Source organism: Podarcis pityusensis (assembly GCF_964106645.2).
Source record: "Podarcis pityusensis genome assembly, chromosome: 6".
NCBI lineage: Eukaryota > Metazoa > Chordata > Lepidosauria > Squamata > Lacertidae > Podarcis > Podarcis pityusensis.
This window is the reverse complement of record NC_138030.1, coordinates 2,741,562-2,757,095: the sequence shown is the minus strand read 5'-3', so window position 1 is coordinate 2,757,095 and position 15,534 is coordinate 2,741,562. Positions and strand designations below refer to the sequence as shown.

General features: G+C 42.3%; 1 long non-coding RNA gene across 1 annotated transcript in view; it reads right to left on the bottom strand.

Annotated features, from left to right (window-relative positions):
* LOC308480269 overlaps window positions 1-15,534 on the bottom strand; it is a 182,441-nt gene that overhangs the window by 54,218 nt on the left and 112,689 nt on the right. The gene's annotated exons all lie outside the window — the stretch shown is intronic.

Below are 15,534 nucleotides of genomic sequence, written 5' to 3'. Positions count from 1 at the left end.
GACAATCGAGTGCACCTTCTGGCATGAAGTGAAACCGCTGTGAAGAATATTTTAAGTTCAATTTAGATCAAGGAGTAGATCTAGAGACGGTTTGGGATGCGGGTAAAGCCGTCATAAGAGGCTTCTTTATCCAACAAAACGCATTCCAAAGGAAAATAAGGGAGAAGAAGAAAATGGAGATATGGGAGGAAATTAGAAAAAGGGAAAGGATCCTTTTCCAAAAACCAGATGATGAACTAATTAAGCAAAGTATAAAAATTTTACAGACGCAATTCTCCATGATAATAAATGAAGAGATAGAATGGAAGATAAAATGGTTGAGACATAGAAATTTTGAGTTTGCAGTCAAATGCTTGAAGTTAAGCGGATTGAAGTTAAGCGGATTGAAGTTAAGCGGTTTCTAGCGGTAATGGTATAAAAGAATATGGAAAAATTGGTTTTTAATATGTAAAAATTTAATGTTATAATATATCAAGATTAAAGATCAGGATTAAAAAGGAGGGAAAGGAATCGCTGGACTAACAAATTGAATTGGAATACAAAAGAGGGAGGTATGAGGAGGTCCGGGAAACAAGTAAATGTAAAAGAAGTGATGAAAAGATGGAATTGTTTTTAACTGTTTTTTTCTTTTTTGTATTTTGTATTTTGTATTTTTCCTTTTTATTGTTAATTTTCTTATTAATGTAATCTTTTTCTTTTGAAATTTTAATAAATATCATTTAAAAAAAAGAAGAAGAAATTTTGAGTTTGCAAATAAACCTGGCAAACTTTTGGCCTGGCAATTAAAGAAGAAAAAGGAAGATAGAATTATCAATAAAATTAAAATTGAAGACAAGTGGATTCAAGAACCGAAGGGAATTAGTAAAAACTTTGCTAGTTTTTTTGGAAAACTATATAAAGAAGGTCCAGAGACTCTAGAAAAAATAATTGATTATTTGGGCAAAAATAAACTACCAATAATACCTAAGGAAAAAACTGAAATCTTGAACTCACCAATAACAGCTATGGAGGTGCAACAAGCTATGCAGAGATCAAAAGTAGGAAAGACACCGGGCCCAGATGGTCTCCCAGCTAATTACTATAAAAAGTTAGAACAAGCATTATTTCTTCCCATGAAAGACCTAATGAATAATATTTTGGCAAATGGAAAGCTCCTGAAAACCTGGAAGGACAGCTTTATTACTCTTATCCACAAACAGGGAACAGATGCCTCAAACATGGCCAATTATAGACCCATTGCACTGCTAAACAACGATTACAAGATATTCGCAGACATTCTTGCAAATAGATTAAAAATGGTGCTGAAAGAGATAATTCATAAAGATCAAACTGGATTTCTTCCCGGACGATTTATGCAGTCCAATATTAGATGTGTGATTAATGTATTAGAATATTTGGATATTAAAATTGATAAACCAGCAGCTATTATGTTGGTGGATGCTGAAAAAGCTTTTGATAATGTGTCCTGGAAGTTTATGAAAAAATTAATGGAAGAAATCGGACTGGGAGAAAATATTTGTAAAGGAATAAATGCCATCTGTTCGGAACAATATGCAAAATTGATCATCAATGGAATAATTACTGAGGAGTGCAAAATAAACAAGGGAACCAGACAGGGCTGCCCACTGTCACCACTGATATTTATCTTGGTGATGGAAGTCTTGAACAATCAGATAAGAAGGGATCAGCTTGTTAAAGGCATCACTCTGGGAAACAAAACATATAAAATTAAAGCTTTCGCGGACAATCTACTTGTTATGACTGAAAACCCTAAAGAAAGTCTGAAAAGAGTGCTGGAATTGATTAAAGAATTTGGAGAAGTGGCAGGCTTCAAGCTGAATATAACAAAAACAAAAATGCTTGTTAAAAATGTAACCACAGAAGAAAAGGACTATTTAGAAAAAATATTGGGCCTGAAAATCTCCTCAAAAGCGAAATACCTGGGTATTTGGATCACCCCCAAGAACATAAACTTATTTCAGGATAATTACACCAAAACTTGGTTAGAGATTAGAAAAAACTTTGTAACCTGGAGTAAACTAAAATTAACATTTCTGGGTAGGATTTCCATTATAAAGATGAATGTACTTCCAAAATTAATCTTTTTATTTCAAATGATTCCAATACTGGGTGAAGCAGGTTGTCTCAAGATATGGCAAAGAGAAATTTCCAAATTCCTGTGGGAAGGGAAGAAACCTAGGATTAAACACCTGATCTTAATAGACATAAAAGAGAGAGGAGGCTTTTCCCTACCCGACCTAAAACTTTACTACGAGGCAGCCTGTTTCACCTGGCTAAAAGATTGGTGCACGTTGCAGGATTCGGACCTCCTCGACCTGGAAGGTTTTGACAACTGTTGGGGATGGCACGCCTACCTAATATATGGAAAAGCGAAAATTCATAAAAACTTTATCAACCATATAATAAGAAAGTCACTCTTTGCTGTATGGGAAAAATATAAAGACCTGATGGAGCCTAAAGTCCCATGGTGGACTTCTCCAGTAGAAGCGATAGCAGTAAAACGGAAAAATACTCAGGAAAGCTGGCCAACATATAAAATACTTCTAAAAAATGAAGATAACCAAATAAAATTTAAAAACTTTGAGGAAATAAGAGACCACATTTCAGACTGGTTCCAATACCATCAGTTATTTGAAAAATTTAAATCTGACAAACAAAAGGGGTTCTCAACAGAAATTTCCCGATTCGAATCTGATCTTCTAAATTCTAAAAGAGAAACTCTTTCCAAAACTTACCGACTCCTCCTTGACTGGACAGTCAAGGAGGAGGAGGTAACAGTGGCAATGGTGAGGTGGTCCCAGGATTTTGGCCACTCAATAACCATGGCCCAATGGGAAAATTTATGGAAGATCAATTGGAAATTCACAAATTGTTACACGATTAGAGAGAACTTTCAAAAAATGCAACATCGATGGTATCTAACACCATGGAAGCTTTCAAAAATGTATAAAAATGTATCAAGTAATTGTTGGAGATGCGGAGACTCAGGAACATTCTACCATATGTGGTGGATATGTAGGAAAATACAGGTATTCTGGGAGAGTATACATGCAGAACTGCAAAAAATGCTAAAGATCTCTTTCAATAAAAAACCAGAGGCCTACCTCCTGGGAATAACAGATTTGGATAGTCCACAAAAGAGGAAGGGTATCTTTTTATATGCGACGGCGGCAGCAAGAGTTTTGATCGCAGCAAAATGGAAGAGTAATGAAATCCCCTCTATTCAAGATTGGATCCAAAAGCTGGCAGAATATGCTGAATTAGATGGTTTATCAGAAAAAATAAAAAATAAATCAAAACAGGAATTTGTTTTTAAATGGGAGGTTTTTAAAGAATATCTGAAAAATAAATATAGTAGTTTAAATTCTGTTGCAGCATTCGAGGAACTTCAGTAATAGTTGCAAGGTAGCTATAAGAAATTAGATTTAATGAGAATAAGTTTAATTATGAAAAAAAGAGTGTATTGGCAATAAGTAATATGAATTTGAAGTATGGAATAGACGGGAGGTTGGGTCTTTAGTGTTAAGACCAATAGATGTTTAATTGTTTGCTAAGAATATTAAGTGTCTATGGTTATTTTTGTAATTTGTGTGTAATTCGGTATTTGTGTTTTTTGTTTGTTTTTCTTGTTGTATAAATAAACAACTTAAAAAAAAAAAAAAAGAAACCGCTGTGTTAGCAACGCCAAAGCAACATCCCCAGGGCATGAACACAACACCAAGCCAAACCCCATGTGAAAGGTTACTGGTACTTCTTTGGTGATCACTCGTAGCCAAGTAAGATTGTCTTCCATGAACATGGTCTTAACAGTGACTGTGGAGGCCAATTCTGGATCCACACGTCCTTCCACAGTGGGGACATTGGTTTCCAGGTGGGAGTTGATCATGGTGAGGGATTGCCAAGAGTGCCTTCCTCTTAGCACGTTTCTCCCTTGCGTCCTGAGTTCGAGCATCTTCAAAGCCCATGACACCTTTGGTAAAGGCTGTTCTCCAACTGGAGCACTCACAGGCCAGTGTTTCCCAATCGTCGGTGTTTATATGACAATTTTTAATATTTGCCCTGAAAGAGTCTTTGAACCTCTTTTGTTGACCACCAGCATTACGCTTTCCATTTTTAAGTTTGGAATAGAGTAATTGCTTTGGAAAGGTGATAATCAGGCATCCACACAACATGACTAGTCCAACAAAGTTGACGTTGAAGAATCATTGCTTCAACACTGGTGATTTTTGCTTCTTCCAGTACACTGACATTAGTTCGCCTGTCTTTCCAAGTGATATGTAAACATTTTTGAAGACACCAGTGATGGAAACTTTTGGGAATTGGAGCTGACATTTAAAAGTGGTCCATGTTTCACAAAGGTTACTACCACTTAAGAGCTATGCCTTGCCGATAAGGGTCCGTATAGTTAAAGCTATCGTTTTCCCAGTAGTGATGTATGGAAGTGAGAGCTGGACCATAAAGAAGGCTGATTGCCAAAGAATGGATGCTTTTGAATTCTGGTGCTGGAGGAGACTCTTGAGAGTCCCATGGACCGCAAGAAGATCAAACCTATCCATTCTGAAGGAAATCAGCCCTGAGTGCTCACTGGAAGGACAGATCCTGAAGCCGAGGCTCCAAGACTTTGGCCACCTCATGAGAAGAGAAGACTCCCTGGGAAAGACCCTGATGTTGGGAAAGATGGAGGGCACAAGGAGAAGGGGACGACAGAGGACGAGATGGTTGGACAGTGTTCTCAAAGCTACTAGCATGAGTTTGACCAAACTGCGGGAGGCAGTGGAAGACAGGAGTGCCTGGCGTGCTCTGGTCCAGGGGATCACGAAGAGTCGGACACGACTAAACGACTAAACAACAACAACAAGAGCTATGCAATGTTTGCAGGTTGAAGAGAATTGGACAACATTCCAAAACTGCTAATAAAAATATGGCCCTGAGTTTGCCCCACGGCATAATTGAGATGAGATTGAGTAGAGTTGATTTAATATTTGCATTCCTCTTTCCCAAGTGGCTGACAAGAACCCTAGAATTGTAGAGTTGGAAGAACACTGCGATCACTGTAATATCAAACACAATATCATATAAAGCAGACAACAACAACAACACCTTCATCAACACAATCAGTACAATTCAATAAAGTCAAAGTAACTGATAGTATTGCCAGGATACCTCCCCCAGAACAACAAAGAAGTGGACTAGCTGTTGGTTATCAGACGCATTCACTGTACATGAATTATAGACACTTACAAAGAATTATGGGGATGCGGGTGGTGCTGTGGTTTAAACCACAGAGCCCAGGACTTGACGATCAGAAGGTCGGCGGTTCGAATTCCCGTGACGGGGTGAGCTCCCGTTGCTCAGTCCCTGCTCCTGCCCACCTAGCAGTTTGAAAGCACGTCAAAGTGCAAGTAGATAAATAGGCAGGAAGGTAAACAGCGTTTTCATGCGCTGCTCTGGTTTGCCAGAAGCGGCGTAGTCATGCTGGCCACATGACCCGGAAGCTGTACACCGGCTCCCTCGGCCAATAAAGCGAGATGAGCGCCGCAACCCCAGAGTCGGCCACGACTGGACCTAATGGTCAGGGGTCCCTTTACCTTTACCTTTCTACAAAGAACTATAGATTTAAAGAAACATTTCAGGTGGGGGGGGGCAAATTCATTGAATCCATGGAGGCTTGTCAGCTTCAGATGTGTTTGTAGGGAAAGGATTACAGTATTCTGGACCTATTTCAGCCTGGTTTGCCCATGTAGCAACATGGTAGAGATCTCAAGGAAGCACCACATGGACTGAGCTTTCACTGAGAAACCTTGAACCAGTTGCAATTTGTGAAGGTAAAATGGGTCAGGGTGGAGAATTGTGTGTGCTACTCAGAGGAAAAGAGGAATATAAATTATAAATTTATAAATTATAAATCGACGTAGAAGTCCAAGTCAGTTTCTTAACCTTTTGCAATGCCAGGAGCCTCAGCTCCGTTATCTGAAGTAATAATCAAGTGAGCACCTCTGAGCATGTGTGAAATGCCTTTCCCTCACCTCCAAGCAGCCACAAACAATTGTGTGTGATTTGCAGACAGCCTCTTGAGCGACTTCCCTTCTAGGAATTGAGAGGATGACTCTGGTCCAACTAGACTGGCTCTCAATTTTTAAGACAAACTCAAGAGCTAAAGGCAGCCCTGTTTAGGGAAGCTTTTAATGTTTGATATTTTATTGTTCTGTTAATAATCTGTTGGAAGTTGGACTGGATGATCTCTGGGGGTCCCTTCCAACTCTACCATTCTACGATTGTAAAGAAAAATACTTGTGGCCAGTGGGCAGTTACTTCACATCAGTGAAGTGGCACAGTTTGTGTTGGGAACCTTCTTCAGCTCGTCGTAATCAGGGCAGTGACCACACAGAGGCGTGGAGGGACTGAGAAAATAACAAAATTGGAGAAGTGCCTTCTTTTTCATGCCAGTGCCTTGTCAAGAGGGGAAAATGACTCATGGTGCTCTCAGACGATGACCCCCATACCGTCCTGTTATGAAGTGTGGGAACTTGAAATAATAGAATCCCAAACTCATCTCTTACACAGTGCCCCTTACCTGTTTATTCAAAATTCAATTTACACCATACCCTCCAACATTTCTCTGATGAAAATAGGGGCATCCTATTCAAAACAACAACAACAACAACAACAACAACAACAACAACAACAACAACAACCCATCCATCTGACTGGGTTTCCCCAGCCACTCTGGGCAGCTTCCAACATATATGAAAACATAACATCAAACATTAAACATTAAAAACTTCCCTATACAGGGCTACCTTCTAAGATGTCTTCTAAAGTTTGCATGGTTACTTATCTCCTTGGTTCACGGGTCACATAACTCCATACCTTCCAATATATCTCTGATTTAGTGCTAAAGAGGGACACGGGTGGCGCTGTGGGTTAAACCACAGAGCCTAGGGCTTGCCGATCAGAAGGTTGGCGGTTCGAATCCCCGCGACAAGGTGAGCTCCCGTTGCTCGGTCCCTGCTCCTGCCAACCCAGTAGTTCGAAAGCACGTCAAAGTGCAAGTAGATAAATAGGTACCGCTCCGGCGGGAAGGTAAACAGCGTTTTTGTGCTCTCCTCTGTTTCGCCAGAAGTGGCTTAGTCCTGCTAGCCACATGACCCGGAAGCTGTACGCCGGCTCCCTCGGCCAGTAAAGCGAGATGAGCGCCGCAACCCCAGAGTCGGCCACGACTGGACCTAATGGTCAGGGGTCCCTTTACCTTTTTAAGGAAAAGAGGGACATTCCATGATCAAATCAGAAAATGGGAAGACTTATGTAAATCTGGGTCTGACCCTGGAAAACAGGGACACCTGGAAGCAAGGCCGTCTTACCCATAGGTGCTAGGGGTGTGGGGCACCCAGGCACCGGGCTTTCAGGGGCACCAAACCGAGAGTCTGGGGCCGAGATTTGGAGTCCAGGTATTGGGAAGAGCCGACAGCTGCTGCCAAGCAAAGTAGAGCCCTCTGAGCGCTGCAGCTCTTCTGCTGCAAGCGAGCGAGGCGCTGAGGCAGCCGGCCAGCTCTGCCCTCCTGCGCACCTGGGATTGGCAGGCTGTCGAAAGGCCTACCCAGTTTAAGACAGCCCTGCTGGGAGGGTCCGTTTAAACTACTTAGTTTGATTAATTCAACAATGTTAACGAACTTCATCCAGGGATGCCAGCTTTTCAGAGATTGATTGTGGTTTACACCTCCAGCAGCCCTTGAAACTCTCTTACCTCTTTGCCCCCCCTAGGAATTCTTAGCCCCCCATAGCTATGAATATATATCCTTTGGGCCACAGCAGCGAGGCTGAGGGGGGGAGGTCTTGTCGTCTTGGCAGCCCAGGAGCTCCAGACACCCTGCCCAGGCTTGCACCCGGGGAGATCACGTCGGTGCAGCAAACACCCCCCGAGGTGCACTCCATTATCTCTTGAGACGGACAGATGGCAACATTCGTAGCTACATAAATATAAGCAAAATTGCATTGAGAGGACGTGTTGAAGGCCACCCAGCCAGGAGCTGCTGTTATGCACCGGTGCGATACTTCAACCACATTCTGAGTTTCAGTCAGTTAAAAAAGAAATGTTTATGTCGCAGGTCCTTTGCAGGATTCAGTTCAGAACAAGACAAGCCTCTGCGTCTCCAGCTTCCAGCACCTGCCACAAGCCTCACACATTGCTCCTTCTTGGCCTATTGCTCTCCATTCTAGAATGAGTTGTGAAAAGTCCCGTCCATTTGCCTCTATGGCAACAGAACTCCCTCTTTGGCCATGTAAACATCTGTCTGTGCTTAACTGACTAGCTAAGGCCATTATCTTACCAATAAACCAGTATGACCGATTCACCATGCTTCCTCTTGTAGAATCTAGACTCACAATGGCAGGTCACAGGTGCGCAAGGGACTCACGGGTTATGACCCGTGACTGACCAGCCCACAACCTTTAACACTATTTTCAATGTGATTGGCTTGTGCATTTCCTTTCTGTAAAAGGTGTTGTTGTTGCACAGTTAGAGGAGAGATGCTTGTGGTTTTTTTTCGTTTGATTAGTCATTTATTTTTGTTTTGTCAACCACGTACCCTGGGGCTTATTTTGGTATAATCAGCACATAAGGAACAAATAATGAGCCCTTAAAAATGCATTTTGGTGGGGAGGTGGCCTGCAGGAAAGCAAGCAGCCCAGGCTTTGCTGTAGCTTCAAAATGCTACTCCAGAGTAATTCTGCTTCAAAGTGCAGCGGCCCTTAAGAGCAGCCTCCTCCTATTTTCTGCATGTTCCTGTTTTAAACTTTTAACAGAGAAGCAAGCCAGCGAGGCTCCTTTCCTCGGTGACCCCGTGGGTGGGGGGTGGGGGGTGGGTTGGGCTCCAGAGCTGTCATGCTTTTTTGAGCTAGAGAGGGAAGTATGGGGGAGAGGGATGTTTCCTCTTTTCTTCTCCCCAGAGAGTGCAAGGTTACTTATTTATGCAGTAGAAATAGACTGAAAGAGCATCTTCACCCCCATCATTCAGCCCGGATACTGAGGTCCAGCTCCGAGGGCCTTCTGGTGGTTCCCTCACTGAGGGAAGTGAAGCTACAGGGAACCAAGGGCGGCTGCCGAGACCACATAACACCGGTCTTGAAAGACCTACATTGGTTCCCAGTACGTTTCCGAGCACAATTCAAAGTGTTGGTGCTGACCTTTAAAGCCCTAAAGGGCCTCGGTCCAGTACAGTGGTACCTCGTGCTAAGTGCTTAATTCGTTCCGGAGGTCCGTTCTTAACCTGAAACTGTTCTTAACCTGAAGCACCACTTTAGCTAATGGGGCCTCCCGCTGCTGCCGTGCAGCCACCATGCAATTTCTGTTCTCATCTTGAAGCAAAGTTCTTAACACAAGGTACTATTTCTGGGTTAGCAGAGTCTGTAACCTGAAGCGTATGTAACCCGAGGTACCACTGTATACCTGAAGAAGCGTCTCCACCCACATCGTTCTGCCCGGACACTGAGGTCCAGCTCCGAGGGCCTTCTGGCGGTTCCCTCCTTGCAAGAAGCAAAGCTACAGGGAACCAGGCAGAGGGCCTTCTCGGTGGTGCCACCCGCCTGTGGAACGCCCTTCGATCAGATGTCAAAGAGATAAACAATTACCTGACATTCAGAAGACATCAGGGAAGTTTTTAAGGTGTGACATTTTAATGTATTTTTAATCTTTTTTTTTTTAAAGAATATTTATTTATTCCAATTTTAAAGTTACAAAAGAAATATAGAAAAAAACAACAACAAACCACATACATCTTACAAAAAACAGACAGTAAAAAAGAAATGAAAAAAACAAAGAATCACAGTAGAAAGTAACAAAAATCAAATTAGACCATTACAACCATTTTCCCTTTTACTTGTTTCCATGACTTCCTCTCACCTCCCTGCTTTGTATTCTAGTTTAAATCGTATCTCCAGCAAATCCTTCAAACCTTCTTTTCTTTTACTTATTTTAACATTCGAAAGTATTTAATTCTCCTCAATCCTCATTTTACACTTCATATTTACTTATTCCATTATACCCTGTCTGCCAATACGGTCTAGTATTCTTCTCCAACCTTTTTCTAACATTCTTTTATATTACAGTGTTTCTGAAGATATATTTTAAATTTTTTCCAGTCTTCTTCCATCAACCCTTCTTCCTGATCTCGAATTCTGCCGGTCATCTCAGCCAGTTCCATATAGTCCATCACTTTCCTCTGCCATTCTTCTCGAGTAGGCAATTCTTGTGTCTTCCAGTATTTCCCAATAAGTATTCTTGCCGCTGCTGTCGCATACATAAAAAAATTCCTGTCTTCCCTTCGCACCAATTGGCCGACCATGCCCAAGAGGAAAGCCTCTGGTTTCTTCACAAAAGTGTATTTCAATACCTTTTTTAATTCATTATATATCATTTCCCAGAAGGCCTTGATCTTTGGGCACGTCCACCAAAGGTGGAAAAAGGTTCCTTCATTTTCTTTGCATTTCCAACATTTATTATCGGGCAAATGATAGATTTTGGCTAGCTTTACTGGGGTTAAGTACCACCTATAGATCATTTTCATTATATTTTCTCTTAATACATTACAAGCCGTAAACTTCATACCTGTGGTCCATAACCGTTCCCAGTCAGCAAACATAATATTATGCCCAACATCTTGTGCCCATTTAATCATAGCAGACTTAACCATTTCATCCTGTGTATTCCATTTCAACAGCAGATTATACATTCTTGACAGATTTTTAGTTTTAGGTTCTAACAATTCCGTTTCCAGTTTAGATTTTTCCTCCTGGAAACCAGTCTTTTTATCTAGGTTAAAAACCTCCCTTATTTGATAATAGTGAAGCCAATCTCGAACTTTAGTTTTTAATTTGTCAAAACTCTGCAATTTTAATTTATCTCCAACTTGTTCTAAAATTTCACAATATTTTGGCCAGTTTGTCTCCATATTAGTTTTTTTCAATGCCTTTGCCTCCATTGGTGACAGCCACCTTGGTGTTTTACTTTCCAACAAATCCTTATATCTCACCCAAACATTAAACAATGCTTTCCTGACAATATGATTCTTAAAGGCCTTATGCGCTTTAACTTTGTCATACCATAAATATGCATGCCATCCAAACACATTATCAAAACCTTCTAGATCTAAAATGTCCACATTTTCAAGAAGTAGCCAATCTTTCAGCCAACAAAAAGCGGCTGATTCATAGTAAAGTTTAAGATCTGGCAGGGCAAATCCCCCTCTTTCCTTCGCATCTGTTAATATCTTAAATTTTATTCTAGGCTTTTTGCCCTGCCAGTTAAATTTGGAAATATCTCTTTGCCACCTCTTGAAACAGTCCATTTTGTCCACAATTTGCAATGTTTGAAACAAAAACAACATTCTAGGCAATACATTCATCTTTATCGCAGCAATTCGGCCCAACAATGATAACTTCAATTTTGACCATATTTCTAAATCCTTCTTCACTTCTGACCAACATTTTTCATAATTATCTTTAAACAAATTCACATTTTTGGCAGTCATATTCACCCCTAGATATTTCACTTTATTAACTATTGTTAATCCTGTCTCTTTCTGAAACCTCTCCTTCTCAATCTCTGTAAGGTTTTTCTCTAATACCTTAGTTTTCGTCTTGTTTAATTTGAAACCTGCTACTTGACCAAATTCTTGGATTAATTGTAATACTCTTTTTGTGCTAGCTTCTGGCTCCTGTAATGTCAAAACTAAATCATCAGCGAAAGCTTTCAATTTGTACTGTTTAGCTCCGAGTTGTATACCTTTAACCAATTGGTCTTTTCTAATCATATTGAGCAAAACCTCCAGGACCGATATAATGTATTTTTAATCTTTGTTGGAAGCTGCCCAGAGTGGCTGGGGAAACCCAGCCAGATGGGCGGAGTACAAATAATAAATTATTATTATTGTTGTTGCTGTTACCAGGCAAAGAGAGCTTTCTCCATAGTCGCACCCTCCCTGTGGAATGCCCTCCTGTCAGATGTAAAACAGATAAACAGCTCTACTACTTTCAGAAGACATCTGAAAGCTGCCCTGTACAGGGAAGTTTTTAATGTCTGAGGTTTTATTGTGCTTTAAATATTTTGTTGGGAGTCACCCAGGGCAGCTGGGGAAATCCAGTCACGTGGGTGGCATATAAATAATAAAACAGAAATCAACATATAGATGGTCATTAAATGAAGGATTATTAAAGAAGCCAGAGCTATAGGGGAAAGGGATGAAAGTCCTAAAAGACTACATTGAAATAAATTTAAACAGACTTAAATATGGTACAGGATGCGGGTAAGGCAGTAATAAGAGGCTTCTTTATATACAACAAAATGCTTCCCAAAAGAAATCAGGAGAAGCCAAGAAGCAAGAGATAATAAAAGAAGCAAGAGATAATAAAAGAATGAATGAAAATAAATGAACTGAAAAACTGGGAAACACGGTTGTAATGCAGACTATTAAAATGCTACAAACACAGTTATCAATTCTGACTCTACATGAAATTAAAATATCCTAAACGGAAAAAGTCTGAATTTGCAAACAAACCTGGAAGATTGTTGCTGTGGCAATTAAAGAAAGAAAAGAAATCTAATGTGATTAACCCACCCACCAGCCACTGACACTCTGGAGGGAAAAAAGATGGTGATGTTTTGGTTTTAAGTGACGAACAAAGCAAAAATTGCAACACTGAGCTGGGTATTTGGTGGCTGGATTGGCCAACCACAGGTGGCCCATCTATCACAGCATCCTGCTCCCAGAGTGGCAAACCTGATGCTCCAAAGGGAACGCCACGAGCAGGATGCGGCCGCAAGACCAGTGGAGGGAGATAGGAGCCAATGGTGGCCTCATCCTACGTGATTTGGGGGTGTTCAGAAGTAATAATAATAATAATTTATTATTTATACCCTGCCCATCTGGCTGGGCTTCCCCAGCCACTCTGGGCAGCTTCCAAAAACAAAAAAAATTAAAATACTGTAATACATCAAACATTAAAAGCTTCGCTAAAGAGGGCTGCCTTCAGATGTCTTCTAAAAGTCTGGTAGTTGTTGTTCTCTTTGACATCTGGTGGGAGGGCGTTCCACAGGGTGGGCGCCACCACTGATAAGGCCCTCTGCCTGCTTCCCTGTAACTTGGCTTCTCGCAGTGAGGGAACCACCAGAAGGCCCTCGGCGCTGGACCTCAATGTCCGGGCAGAACGATGGAGGTGGAGACGCTCCTTCAGGTATACAGGACCGAGGCCGTTTAGGGCTTTAAAGGTCAGCACCAACACTTTGAATTGTGCTTGGAAACGTCCTGGGAGCCAATGTAGGTCTTTCAAGACCGGTGTTATGTGGTCTCGGCGGCCGCTCCCAGTCACCAGTCTGGCTGCCGCATTCTGGATTAGTTGTAGTTTCCGGGTCACCTTCAAAGGTAGCCCCACGTAGAGCGCATTGCAGTAGTCCAAGTGGGAGATACCCAGAGCATACACCACTCTGGCGAGACAGTCTGTGGGCAGGGAGGGTCTCATCCTGCGTACCAGCTGGAGCTGGTAAACAGCTGCCCTGGACACAGAATTGACCTGTGCCTCCATGGACAGCTGTGAGTCCAAAATGACTCCCAGGCTGCGCACCTGGTCCTTCAGGGGCACAGTTACCCCATTCAGGACCAGAAGGGGCAAAGTGCATTTTGGATAGCAGCTCCACCCCACATTTCTGAGAGATGAACAGCAGCACATTCCACACAAACATCTGGCGCTTATTTTCTCCGAAGGAAGTCCTGTTGGTTTCTTCAGGAGTTAACGTTCCAGTAAGTCTGGTTATGGTGGCACCCTTATTTGAATGTGTAGTTTGTGATTTGGATACAAGCAGTGCAAGTAACCACAGGGGTCCAGTTGTGGAGTAGGGCAAGCAGAGAAATAAGCTGCTTGCCCGGGAGGGAAAGCACCGTTCCCTCCCCCCCCCCACACCTGCCACAACCCTTTAACCTCTTGAGAACCTCTATGCAGGGTTCACATTTCCATATTGCAAGGTAAAAACATAATAAGAGCTTACTGGGTCAGATGCCCCCATGGGAAGCGCACGAGCAGGACCTGAACACAAGACCTCTCTCCCCTCCTGTGGTTTCCAGCAACTGGGATTCAGAAGCCATCATGAGTGATAGCCATCAATACCCCTTTCCTCCCACAAATATGTTGAATCCTTTTTCATTCTTAAAGGTATATCTCTAATCCCTCTTTAAAGCCATCTAAGTTGGTGGCCCTGTTTCCTGTGGAAGGGAGTTCCACAGATTTAATTCTGCCTTGCATGAAGAAGTCCTTCCTTTTCTCTGTCCAGATTCGTCCAACCTTCAGCTTCATTGCATGTCATAGAATTCTAGAACTGTAGAGTTAGGAGAAGGTCCATATAGTTAAAGCTATGGTAGTGATGTATGGAAGTGAGAGCTGGACCATAAAGAAGGCTGATCGCTGAAGAATTGATGCTTTTGAATTCTGGTGCTGGAGGAGACTCTTGAGAGTCCCATGGACTGCAAGAAGATCAAACCTCTCCATTCTGAAGGAAATCAGCCCTGAGTGCTCACGGGAAGGACAGATCCTGAAGCTGAGGCTCCAATACTTTGGCCACCTCATGAGAAGAGAAGACTCCCTGGAAAAGACCCTGATGTTGGGAAAGATGGAGGGCGCAAGGAGAAGGGGACGACAGAGGACGAGATGGTTGGACAGTGTTCTCGAAGCTACCAGCATGAGTTTGACCAAACTGCGGGAGGCAGTGGGAGACAGGAGTGCCTGGCGTGTTCTGGTCCAGGGGGTCACGAAGAGTCGGACACGACTAAACGACTAAACAACAACAACAACAAAACATCAACAAGAGTTGGGAGGGAACCCGAGGGTTATCTAGTCCAACCCCCTAAAATGCAGGAATCTTTCGGCCATCACGACCCTGAGATTGAGAGTCTCACGCTTCACCGACTGAGCTAAAGAGTTCTGGTGTTAGGAGAGAGGAAGGAAAACGCTTCTATCCAAAATAAAAAAAATCCTTCCAGTAGCACCTTTAAGACCAACTAAGTTAGTTCTTGGTATGAGCTTTCGTGTGCAAGCACACTTCTTCAGATACACACTTCTTCTATCCAATTTAGCCATGAATTTGCCTAGTCTCCATCCGAAGTGGTGACCGCCCTTTGCCTCTTGCGAGAGTGAAAGGTAACTACAGTATTTGCTTAAAATAAAAAAATCCTTCCAGTAGCACCTTTAAGACCAACTAAGTTAGTTCTTGGTATGAGCTTTCGTGTGCAAGCACACGAAAGCTCATACCAAGAACTAACTTAGTTGGTCTTAAAGGTGCTACTGGAAGGATTTTTTTATTTTGATTATGGCAGACAAACACGGCTACCTATCTGCTACAGTATTTACTGAGAGAGAGCCCTCTTTTTAAAAAGTGGAAGGGCTGGTGGGGACGAGGAGGCTGGGGGGCGAGGCCTTCGGGAAAGAGGCGCGGCCGCCGTGGGGCTGGGCGGTTCTTAAGCGCGCGGCTTC